Raw genomic sequence first — 13,159 nt, 5'->3', positions numbered from 1 at the left:
ACATGAATTTGTGGAACTTTTTAAGAATCGGGTGACATGTCACTTGTCACTCTCAGCCAATGGGACGTCGAGTAATTCTGAAAACTTTCCTTTGCTAGTTTAGTTAGCGTAGAAAGGTATAAAAAGTCATGCCCTTAGGGTTGGGCTGGCTGCTGCTTTCTGACTTTCCGATGAGGGTGATGTGCTGCTGGACATTGCGTGGAGCACGTAAGAATCCTCAAAGATCTTTACTTTAATTTCTGTCTATTTAGCTCAGTTAGGGAAATAGGTTTTAGAAATGCTAAACTTTATATAATTTCTTTAAAATTTATTCAATTGCTTAAATTGTATTTCTCATATTTCTTACCATCATGCTTGCTGTATTGCTAATAAATTTCATTTATAAAACTTTCAACATATATATCATAATTTAGAAAATAAAATCTTACTTTTGACAAACAAGCTGGTCTTGGTTATTTAGAAGTATAGGTTACCTTTAGCTAGATCACGTCGCCTATGGTGGTCGTTTAAATGGTTGGGTTTTATTCTAATGACAATATTCTTTTTGCAAATGTATAAATATGTATATAGTTTGTAGATAATGTGTATATAGATTTATTCTGACCACCTGATTCAGTAGGCCCAAAATATATCAGGTTTATAAATGGGTCCATAATTAGTATAGAATTTTGTTTATAGGTTATGAAGTTGGGTAGCGTTGTTTATGATATATTTTCTATAGCCCGCTGGATAAATTCTCTGGTAGCAGAAATTGATGGTTGCTAAGGGGTAACCAAGGTAACATGTTGGTTGCTAAGGATTGCGTCATGGTATGCAAATAGGATTAATGTTTTAACACTTGTTAAGTTCGTTTTTCGTGCCTATCTGTAAGCTATACCGGTATAGATTGTGTGGCGAGAAATTAGTCACGCAAGCCATCTGTTCAGTTTGTAGTGATATCGCCGAGTATCACAAGAGGTATCGCCGTGTACCATAGTGTTGTCGCCGAGCAGCACAGTTTTAGGGCTAGGTCTGAATCTTGTATAGTGAGGATTTTCTAAGAAATCAAAGCAGCATGAGAATAGGGACAAAGCGCCTTCCATAAAACTCACTGTGATGAGAGTATTAGATATATCCGAGCTTGAGTGAAGGGTAAAATTTAACGTCGGTGCATGATTATCTATAAACAGGTTAGAGTCCTGTACGGGTACATGTTTCATATCTATAAACAGGTGAGAGCCCTGTACGGATAACGTCGTTATTTTGCTAACGGTGCATGTTTTCTATAAACAGGTGAGAGTCCTGTACGGATTTCATGTGTGTTTGAATTTAGGGAATTTTCTGTGTAAAAGTGCGAGTTTGAATTGTATTTTATGTTCAAGTGGAACTCTTAGAACTTTCACTTCGCGGTGGGTTCAGAGCAAAGCGAGTTCATAATTATACGTGTTAGAAGGGTGGGGTAAGGTTACTCTACTGACAATTGAATATTATCCTTAGTGTGAATAGCGCCGTCTATTCCGAAGTGTGGATACTTGAATGTATGTAAACTATCCTAATTAGTGAAACGAACAGATGTTGTCTTTATAAGTCATTGTTAAGAATTAATTTACACTGAAAAGTGTTCTTAAAATGGCGCTGTGAAAAGATTTTGTGAAGGAGGGGTAAGCGCCAGGAGTGAGAAGCAAGAAACCGCAGCTGCTGTGTACGTCACAGAGCCGCGCTGGGATTGGGTGACCTACGTCACAAGCTGTATTCTGATTGGCTCTTGAATCTCTGACGGCCTGTGAGCTGATTGGTAGTTCAGGAAATTCTCCAAATTTATTGGTTGAGCAGGAAACTGACGTAGCTCAACTGCCATTGGTTTGTTGGTGTGTTTCGCGCACGGATTGGTTGTTTTGCGGAACATCCCGGAAAATATTTTACGAACGATTTTGTGAATTAAATTTAACTTTTAAAAATGAGTTATCATTTTAAATATGCTGAGAAAAAGACAACATTATTTCAGAAATTTAAGAATTTATTTTCACCTGACAAGAAAATCGAAACGCGAGGTGGTAAACTACTTCATAAGTATAAAACACCTGCAGCGTACATGGAAGGTGAATACGGATATCATACTGTCTTATGGTTCGACAGTTGGAAACGCTATACTAAAAACGATGGTGTTTTGGCTTGGCCTGATGATGGTTCATTTAATGTAAGAGTTTTAAGAAACTTACGAGAGAAAATGAATGCACTAGTTCCAAAACCGAGACCAACTCAATTTGAAGCTTTAGTTGAGTGGGAAGATGAGATGTATCAGTTACAAAGAGAAGCTAGTGGAATTAAAAGACCTTCTAAAAATCCATCATGGAAAAGAGAAACTCATGAAGATAGATTGCGGATGTGGAGACAGGGAAACATGAGTGAAGGATTGTATTTAATTCATGAAATGGTAATGGGTTCTCCTACAGGAAAATCTATGGAAAGCGAATCTGAGGATGCAATTATGGAAGAAATATATACAACTGCTAGAAATAAACAGCCTAATCAGCCTTTGAGACCTCCTAGATCATGGTCTACTCCGGTGGTTTCTACTGAAACTTCACCGAGTGCACCTCCAATTAGTGAAGCTCCTAAACTTTATCCAAATAATTGTGAAATCACTGAAACTCCTAGAAGACCAGAATTCGAGAATGCTCGAAATGAGGGTAGACATTTTTCAATGACTCCAAGAGCAAGGGAACCTCCAAAAGATTATGCAAGAGAAACAAGAAATGTTGAGGATGATGATTATAATGAATATTTAAGGTCTAAAGAAGAATTAATTAAAAGAATGACAAAAAGCATGGAAGCTGTCACAGTTCCAGTAACAATAGGTCCTGTTCAGCCTGTATTTGATCAAAGAAATACAAACAAAAATGGATTAACTATTCCTTTAAATACAGAAATTCAAAAGCCTGCTGAAAAATTTTATTCAGACTTGACTGAATTAAACACTTCTAGATCGAGAATGCCTGATTTAACCTTTAATGAGGATTTATCTCCAAAAACACCAATGGGTGCTATGTCAGATGTAGGGAGTCCTGAAGTCAGGGTAACCACACCAAAACTTGATGTGGCCAAATTAAAAGCGAATATAGAAGAATTAATAATTGGAACAATTGGCCCAGATAGTTTAAATTACTATCGGGATGATGAACTACTATTCATTTGCAAAAGTATTCAGTGGAAAACGAAAAATAAATATGATCAATTAGAGGATCTAGCTGCAGAACTTGAAATCGATGTAAGTAAACAAAAGAATTTTGCAAAGCATTACAGATTAGATTTTTCAGAAAGCGACATTGAGAGTTTGAACTCAATGGGAAGAATAGTTCACATTAAAGATTTGATTGTCTATATCAAAAAGCTAGGAGAACTGAACAAATGGAGAGTGAAATGGACCAAAAAGAAGGAAGATGAAAGATTAGAAAAGTTGTCAAAACAATTTCCAATGAGAGAAGTTGCAGGTGGAGGATATGTTCATGTCCCATGGTCGAGACAGGACATTCTGTTATTCACAAATGATTTTCCTAAATTAAGAGAGAAACCTGTTGAGTGGTACAGGCAAGTCGATAGATTTATCAAAGTGTCAAAAGTTCTGTGGATTGATTTAGATGGATTTTTTGACATTGTTGTTCCATCTGATCTTTGGACAGAATGCAAAATATCTATTAGTTGGCCAAAAGCAGAACCTGAGCGAATTAAAGAAACTGGTGCCCCGAATCCACTTGTAATGGATTTTTATGAGAAAGTAATTGTTTGGATGAAAAACAAAATTCCACCCAAAGAAGTTGATTGGGTTAAAATAGAAAGAACAGAGCAGGAAACAAAAGAATCAGTTCATTCTTTTTATGAAAGACTACTGTTAATCTTTAAACAATACAGTGGTTATGAAAAATTAGATGAAAAAGACATGAGTCATTTTATCTATAGATTTGTTTATGGACTAAAACCCGAAATTGGAGAAATGATCAGAACTAGTATTGTCGGATGGCAAGCACTATCTATAGATGATATTCTGAGAAAAGCAAAATATTGTAGCGATGAATTAGAAGTAAAACAGAAGAAGCTGAAGGAGAAAGCCATGTGGGCACAGGTAAAGGTGGCTGAGCAACAGATTGCCAGCATGGGAAATAAGAACACTAATTTTGTTCAAACTGGAAATACGAACCAGATACAAGGAAAGTTTAAAGGTAATAATTTCCAAAAGAAATTTAGCCCAAAGATAGAAGAACTGAAACAAAGATTACCTTGTTTTAATTGTGGCGAAATTGGACATTGGAGGGACGAGTGTCCTCATCCTCCTAGAAACTTAAAGAATCCCTTATTGAATCCACAGATGCAGAATGGTGTTAACGTGCAGCAACAGCTACAGATGCAACAGGGGTTAAATGAATTTAATATTCAGCGACAGTTACAACAACAGCAACAACAACAGGTGAATAATCGTCAAGACCAATTGCCACAACCACCTTTTCCGAATTGTGGGGGAGTTCAAAAATATAATCCAAACGTGGGATTTCAGGGATGTGAACAGGTAATAAAACCACAAAAACAGCAAAAGCAGCAAAAGGTTCAAATGCAAAATGCTTCACAACAGTTTTTATTAACAGAAAGCCAAGACAGTGATTCTGATGATTATTGCTGACGGTGCCCGAGAGAGGAGGAAGAGTGTGTTGTTGGAGCCACTCTTGAGGTTGACCAGTCTGGTCCTTTTGTAAACGGGAAAGTTAATGATGTAGACATCACTTTTCTAGTGGACACTGGTGCTACCCGTTCTACTGTTAGATCAGTGGAAATTGAAAACCTACCTCTCTCTGGGGATACCATCCAAGTTGTCGGAGTAAGTAATCAGCAAATTAAAACAGACTTAACTGATCCAGTACCAGTTGAAATTGGAAATTACAGAGACAAACACAGATTTGTGGTTTGTAATAGTAGTCCAGTAAATCTATTAGGCAGAGACATCCTATGTAAAATGAATTGCAGAATATATTGTTCTCCTGAAGGAATTGAATTACAAACAATGGAGGAAGATGGTTTGTACAGAATGACAATGATGATGATGGAAGCAGAAGAAACAAAATTGTTTCCTGCATTTGAAGAAAAAGATTTACCTGAAGAGCTAAAGGAAACAGTGAAATCTGAAATATGGGATTTTACTGGGAATGAGATGGGTCTGATGAAAAACGTAGATCCTGTAAAAATTGCATTGAAACAGGGAATAGAATTTCCAAACACTCCACAGTATAAAATGAAAACAGAGACAATTGAAGGTGTTACACCTGTAATTGAAAGGTTAATCAAGCAAGGTGTATTAAAAGTAATGAAGAGTAGCTCTTGTAATTCACCAATTATGGGAGTTAAAAAGGCTAACGGAACGTTTAGGATCGTACAAGATTTGAGAAAGGTTAATCAAATTGTTATTCCATGTTGTCCTGTGGTTCCAAATCCAGCAGTAATTCTATTTCAGATTCCACATGATGCTGAATGGTACACAGTCATTGACCTTTGCAATGCATTCTTTACTGTTCCTCTACACCCAGACAGTTATGAAATCTTTGCTTTCAGATTCCAAGGTAAGACCCTTGGATGGACAAGAATCCCTCAGGGCTATACAGAAAGTCCTTCAATCTTTAACGAACTGTTAAAAAGATCATTAGAAGATTTAGACTTACCAGGTAGGTCTACACTGGTGCAGTATATTGATGATTTGTTAATAGCTGCAAAGACAAGAGAAAATTGTGTAACAGACACAATAATTCTGTTAAATCGCCTTGCAGAAGAAGGACATAAAGTGTCCCCAGCAAAACTACAGTTTTGCAAACAAGAAGTGAAATATCTTGGTCACAGAATTGCAAAAGGAAAAAGACAAGTTACAATAGAGAGAATAAAAATGATTCAAGCAATGTTACCGCCAAGAACACAAAGACAGGTCAGAATGTTCTTAGGAATGGTAGGTTACTGTCGACAATGGATAAGTGGATTTTCAGTAATTGCGAAACCACTACAAAGACTGACCAAATCAGATGTAAAAGATCCAATTATTCTCAATGATGTTGAGATGGAATCTTTTGAAAACCTGAAAAAGAGCTTATGCCAAGCTCCTGCTTTGGGTATGCCAAATTATGAAAAAGATTTTGAACTGTATTGCAGTGAGAGAGAAGGATGTGCATTATCTGTATTAATACAGAGACATGGAAATCTAAAGAAACCTATTGCATACTTCTCTGCAGTTCTTGATCCAATTGCAAAAGCATTACCAGGTTGTTTAAAAGCAGTTGCAGCTACAAGTATCAGCCTTGAACAAAGTGAAGGAATCATTATGGGATTTCCTGTGAAAGTTTTTGTGCCTCATTCAGTTGAAATATTACTGACAAGAGGTAAGACTCAACATTTAACAAGTAGCAGATTGACAAAGTATGAGAAAATCATACTGGGAGCAGATAATGTTTCGATTTCAAGATGTTTGAATCTGAATCCTTCTACATTACTGCCTGATTCAGAAATCGTTAATGACATTGAGACAGAACATGAATGTTTAGATGTCATGGAATTCTGCACTAAACCAAGAAAAGACATCAAAGACAGACCTTTGCCTGAATCGGATTTTGTCTACTTTGTAGATGGCTCATGCTTAAGATCCGAAGGTGGTGTCTTGAAAGCTTCATACTCAGTTTGTACAGTTGAAGATATTAAAGAAGCATCATGTCTTGAAGGAGTTCGTTCAGCACAAGTGGCTGAATTGATTGCTTTAATTCGTGCATGTGAAATATCGAAAGATATAAGAGTTACCATCATTACTGATAGCCAGTATGGGTACGGAGTTGTGCATGATTATGGACAACTCTGGTCACAGAGAGGATACATGACATCAACAGGATCACCAATTAAAAATGCAGTTTTCATTAGAAGATTAATTGAAGCAATACAATTGCCAAAAGAAATTGCCATAGTCAAGTGTGCAGCACACACTAGAGGAACTGATTATATTTCCAAGGGAAATGCCTTCGCAGACGAGACAGCAAAGTACTGCGCAAGGAAAAATTATTCTTACAATCGGAATAGAAGTACAGAAACTGATTCAAATTCATTAATGCTAACAACTGTTGTAGAAACATGGAATGAAATTAGAGATTTACAAAACGAAGCAGATGATGAAGAAAAAGACCTGTGGTTAAGATCAGATTGTAGACCACGTGATGAAGATGGAGTGTGGGTTTACAAAGATGGCAGAGTAGTTTTACCAAATTGTTTGATTTCTGACATGGCCAGATTATATCATGGTCCTGCACATTTAGGAAGAGATTCTATGGTCAGACTTTTTAGAGAAACATGGTTCAATACCAAATTCAGAACAATTGCAGAATCTTTTTGCCAAAGGTGTTTGTCATGCCAACAAATGAATCCAAACAGAAAATCAGTGGTGGGGACAGGAATAATTGGTCGAGAGGGTGGTCCCTTTACCAGGTTACAAATAGATTTCATTGAAATGCCCTTACACAACTGTTTGAAATATGTACTTGTAATTGTATGCTTATTCTCAAGGTGGGTAGAGGCTTTCCCTACACGACATTGTGATTCAATTACAGTGGCAAAACTAATGCTCAGAGAAATCATCCCAAGGTACGGTTTTCCAGTCACTATTGAGAGTGATGGAGGAAGCCATTTTGATAACAAACTGTTGAAGTTAATTTGTGAAGCTATGAGCATTGAGCAGAAAATACACTGTGCATACAGACCAGAGGCATCAGGTGTAGTTGAACAAATAAATGGAACTATCAAAAACAGAATTGGAAAAATGTGTCTAGAGACAGGAGTTAAGTGGACTGATGCTCTTCCACTTGTTTTGATGTCATTAAGAAGTACACCAGATAAAAAGACAGGTTTGAGTCCTCATGAAATTTTAATGGGAAGAGTTATGAGGCAAGCTTTTGTACCTGTAGGTAAACTGTTGAGCATTAATGACAGTGCAATTTTGGATTACTGTAAAAGGTTATCTGATATGGTAACTTCTGTGTCTAATCAGGTGGGAACTGGAGCTCAATCAAATGACAAAGTTTTGACACATGATCTGAGACCTGGAGACTGGGTCAGAACGAAAGTACATCGGAGGAGGAATTGTCTATCTCCTAGATGGCAGAAACCTAGGCAGGTAATCTTGATCACTACTAATGCTGTAAAGTGCAGAGGATTGAAGCGCTGGATTCATCCAAGTCATACTATTCCAATACCAACTCCTGAGAGTTCTGATGTTGAAAGTGATACCACAGATGACTCTGATTCTGAAGCAGAAGACAGAACAGAAGGTGAAGTAATTCCAGATTCTGAAGATCGACAAGAAAGTCGACATCTGGAAACTGTGCCAGTGAATGGAAATCTGACAAGAAAAGACTTAGAAATAATCGAAATAGATTCTGAAGGTGAAGAGAATCTGCTAAAAGGAAAGATAACTGAGGATTCGGTTGTCTATATTGAAGACAGAGAAGCTGAACCAAAAGAAGTTTCAGACCAGGAGAGTATCGAAAGGCAGAGAACAAGCTCTGAAGTAAGGAACAAAAATCCGAAATCTGGGAAGCTAGAGGTAATTGAGGAAGAGGAGGAGAACGAATTACCGAGTACCAGTGATGGAAGACAAAGTGAAGTTCCTGAAGGAGTGAAATTGCCGAATAGAGAAGTTCCTGAGTCAAAGAAAGTGACGTGGAAGGTGGAAGTGAAAACGGAAAGAAAAGGACTTGGAAGTCAGAATCAAATAATTCTGAACCAAAGAAAAAGTACGTGAGAAAAGCAGACTACTGGCCTGGTGGAAGATTGAGAGTCAGATTGATTAAAAAGCCAATAGAACAAGTTGAAGAAATCAGTAGTCAAAAGAGTCCAGGAAAAGAAATTGGAGTTGGAAGAAAAATAGAGGTGATATCGAGAAAAGGGAAGAGAATAATTAGACCAAACCAGAAATACAAGTCTCCTGAGTGGACTTACTTAGTAATTCCACCTGTTATTGACATATATGATAGTAGTGAAGAAGAAAACGAAATCCAAGAAATTAGTGACAATGATTGAAGTACAAAATTATTAAATTGGCAAAAGGCTGAAGAAATCCTGTTAGTTGACACAAGGTCGAAGAAGAACTGTTTAGTAGAAGAAAACTTATGTATGACATAAGGTCGAAGAAATCTTGTTTAGGGTTATAAAAGAAAAATATATTTTAAAAGGGGGGTGTATATAAATTTTAAAATTTATTTTTATTTTTGAGGCTAAAACTAACCTAAAAATGCCTTACGTTAAGGAGAGCACTTCAAAATGTTCTGTTTTTAAAAGATGCTGTAAGATGACTCTGGTATGTCTGCTCATTTTAGTTCTGCTCTGGTTGGTACTAGCTGTGATTATACCTTTAGAAATGAATAGAGAATTACACAAAGTTAACATAACAAGCAAAGCTCTGGTTAGCCAAACTAAACATAGTGCATCTGCAAAAGTAATTGAGCATCAGCCTAACATTCATCAAGATAAATCAATAGGTGATTTTTCAAGCAATACATTCACAAAGCTTTTGAGTGAATATGTAAAGGTAATGGATGCAAAGGATTGTTATGTATGCGTTAAGTTACCCGCTTCCGTTTCTGAGGGAGTAACATATAATATGCTTCCTCTCACTTATGCTGTTACATGTAGTGTATTAACTAGTTTATTTTATCAAACTGGTCGTTTAGAATATTACTATTCAAATTATGATGAGATTTTTGCTAATGTCAAGATTGATAATGCTTTAAATAAGCATAAGAAAGCTAAACAATTAAGAGAATATTTCCTTGTTACTAACGAACTCACTTATGAGTATGCTTATAAGAATAATCTAACATGTAAATTAAGTGCTGAAGGGAAAAAATTTCTGAATATGGTTGAGGAGAGAAGAGCAATTTATAAGAGAAATGAATTAGTCAAACAGACTAAGTCATCCTTCTGGCAAAAAGAGGATGAGAAACTAAATGGCAAAATGCTTGAAAATATTGCAATTCACATAGACAAACCTGTTAGTGGAAAGCTTTGCATTAGAAGAGATAACACACTTTTTGATAATTATTTTGTAGGTGCAAGCAACTGTGAAGATACTTATCTGATAATGGGAGGTTGGGGATTTAAAGGTGGAAAAGATCCTATCTTTCCTGGAATTTATTTTGTTTGTGGTGATAAAGCCTACTACAACCTTCCAGACCATTGGTATGGAACTTGTTATGTGGGAATTGTTTTTCCTAAAGTGTTTCATGTTGACAGAGATTCAGAAGGAATATTTAAAATTCATAATTATGTAAATAGAGCTAAAAGAGAAACTTTTACTGAAGTTCTGGGAGATATTTTTCAAGCTGTAATACCTTTTGTTGGTATAACCTTAAATGCAGGGAGAATCAGAAAATTGTCTACTATAGTTGATAGATTATCAACTGACACTGCTGATGGGTTTCAATTAGTGAATGTTGAAGTTATTGCAATTAGATCTATGGTAATTCAAGATCGTCTTGCTTTAGACATACTCCTAGCAAAAGAGGGAGGAGTCTGTGGCATTTTACATGTCCAACATTGCTGTACATATATACCGGATGAAAGTAAAAATATTGAAATGTATATTAAGAATATTACACAAATGCATTCAGAAATAATTCCTTTAGAAGAAGATGAATTTACTGGGAAACTTTCAAAAAGGTTTCAAGCAATTAAAAACTGGTTTCATAATATTGGAAGTTCAATTCTTGGCAAGATTCTGGCACCTTTGATTATAATTATATTCATTTTTATTTTGACTAAAGTAGGTTGTTTGTTGCATAAGAGAAAGAAGCATTTGAGAGAAAAGAAAAGAATCTATAAACTCAGAAAAGAAGAGGAAAGGGAGATCGAGTTGCAGGAGTTACATAGAGAGCGTCATGATAATTGCAAAGATTATGCTGAAACAGACTTTTAGGTTTACTAATACAAATGAATTTGAATCGATTTCTTTAAAATTTAATTTACCAAAATTTTGAGTGCTGGTGTGGTGATTTGTTAATCACCAGATGAGGGAGTTGATGGAGCGAGATAGAAAACAAAATTTTGTTTAAACTCGCAAAGTCACATTTCCATAATATGAATAAAAATATTAATGATTTGTGTTATGTCGTGCTAATACAACCTAGATTAAACTTTACACGTGGGGGGACTAACATGTGTGCTCATAAACGTGCATATTTGTTGCATCTTTTTATTCGTGCAAAATAATAAAATAATTTATTGTTTTCGTTTTTGTCATTACTAACTGCTGCAAACTTAAATAAGCATGTGCTTGTTTTGCTTTTCCTTGTCTGTGTGATGTCATTTCTACTATTCTAGGTGCATATGGGTCTCATTGAAAAACGGAGACTGGTAAATATAAACGCTGCTTTATTTGTTTGCAATGGCTAGGTAACATTTTGATTAATCGGGTGGGTTAATTATTTAGTAAACCATGGGGTGGATACAGAAAATACTTTATTTCTTACATTAATACTTTTCTTGTGTTTGTTTTATACTAGAAATCATAAGTTGCCTGCTTTGAGGCCTAGCTATTTGAGCCGCAAAATAAAAGCTGATCTGTAATTCTGCAGAAAGTCACGAGACGCCCATTCTGAATTAAAACGTTTATTGAAGCTGCATTCACAAAGCAAAAACTGATGAGCTGACATCATTCTGTCGGACATGGCCAAGGTCGAAAGTGAACTTTTTGTCAGTCCTTAACTTGGCATCCGCGGAAGTCGTGCTGTAAAACTATGGAAGCTGCGAGGATGACTTAAAACAAAGTTGCAATCGCAGGAAGCCTCTGGCTTCACGTGGAAGAGACAATGGTCTTTGTAAGACATGAATTTGTGGAACTTTTTAAGAATCGGGTGACATGTCACTTGTCACTCTCAGCCAATGGGACGTCGAGTAATTCTGAAAACTTTCCTTTGCTAGTTTAGTTAGCGTAGAAAGGTATAAAAAGTCATGCCCTTAGGGTTGGGCTGGCTGCTGCTTTCTGACTTTCCGATGAGGGTGATGTGCTGCTGGACATTGCGTGGAGCACGTAAGAATCCTCAAAGATCTTTACTTTAATTTCTGTCTATTTAGCTCAGTTAGGGAAATAGGTTTTAGAAATGCTAAACTTTATATAATTTCTTTAAAATTTATTCAATTGCTTAAATTGTATTTCTCATATTTCTTACCATCATGCTTGCTGTATTGCTAATAAATTTCATTTATAAAACTTTCAACATATATATCATAATTTAGAAAATAAAATCTTACTTTTGACAAACAAGCTGGTCTTGGTTATTTAGAAGTATAGGTTACCTTTAGCTAGATCACGTCGCCTATGGTGGTCGTTTAAATGGTTGGGTTTTATTCTAATGACAATATTCTTTTTGCAAATGTATAAATATGTATATAGTTTGTAGATAATGTGTATATAGATTTATTCTGACCACCTGATTCAGTAGGCCCAAAATATATCAGGTTTATAAATGGGTCCATAATTAGTATAGAATTTTGTTTATAGGTTATGAAGTTGGGTAGCGTTGTTTATGATATATTTTCTATAGCCCGCTGGATCAACTGTTAAGTTTAAATAATGTAAATCCACTACTGAGATCACAAACGTGTATTGTTTCAAAGAATAATGTTATACTCGTTCAACACCTGAAAGCATTTTCATATTGTAAACACTCGTAGGGTGTTATGCATATATTTCACAAATAAATACACTATTTAAAGGGTCTGACCCTCATGTTTAGTCATTTTGAGTCAAAACTTTCCACATTCATCCCTCCATACAAACGCCGATAAGGAGAACTCAGCCAGTACCTGCATTTCAGTGCCAGACCACCCTCACGGCAATTCTACCAGGCTTTCTTCGAGCAGCTGTTTGCAGTCAACCGACTCCTACTACCCAGCTGAGTGACTGAGCGTGGCTGGACGTTGGTGTGATTACACCAAAAGCATTCCGAAGCGGATATGACGTCAGCGTGTAGTTGCGTGATGGGTGATTGGCTGTAAACCTGGCGTGAGTGACCATCCAGCAAAGTGCACGCCAAGTGCACGCCGTCAGCGTTGGTTGCTGCGGTGGAAAGTGGCATGTAGTACTCAATAAGTAAAACAAAACGATCGATTTAGTTGT

At 36.3% G+C, this 13,159-nt stretch overlaps 1 protein-coding gene across 2 annotated transcripts in view; it reads right to left on the bottom strand.

Moving 5' to 3' along the window:
- Positions 1-12,983, bottom strand: part of WHR1 (winged helix repair factor 1) — a 59,901-nt gene extending 46,918 nt beyond the window's left edge. For both annotated transcript variants that reach the window (XM_078645891.1, XM_078645892.1), the window contains exon 1: positions 12,847-12,983. The gene's annotated coding sequence lies outside the window, so the exon portion shown is untranslated. The remainder of the gene's footprint in view (positions 1-12,846) is intronic.
- Positions 12,984-13,159: the final 176 nt, after the last annotated feature.

The sequence above is a fragment of the Lissotriton helveticus genome, chromosome 5_1 (genome assembly GCF_964261635.1).
Source record: "Lissotriton helveticus chromosome 5_1, aLisHel1.1, whole genome shotgun sequence".
Lineage (NCBI taxonomy): Eukaryota > Metazoa > Chordata > Amphibia > Caudata > Salamandridae > Lissotriton > Lissotriton helveticus.
This window is presented reverse-complemented; position numbering and strand designations above follow the sequence as displayed.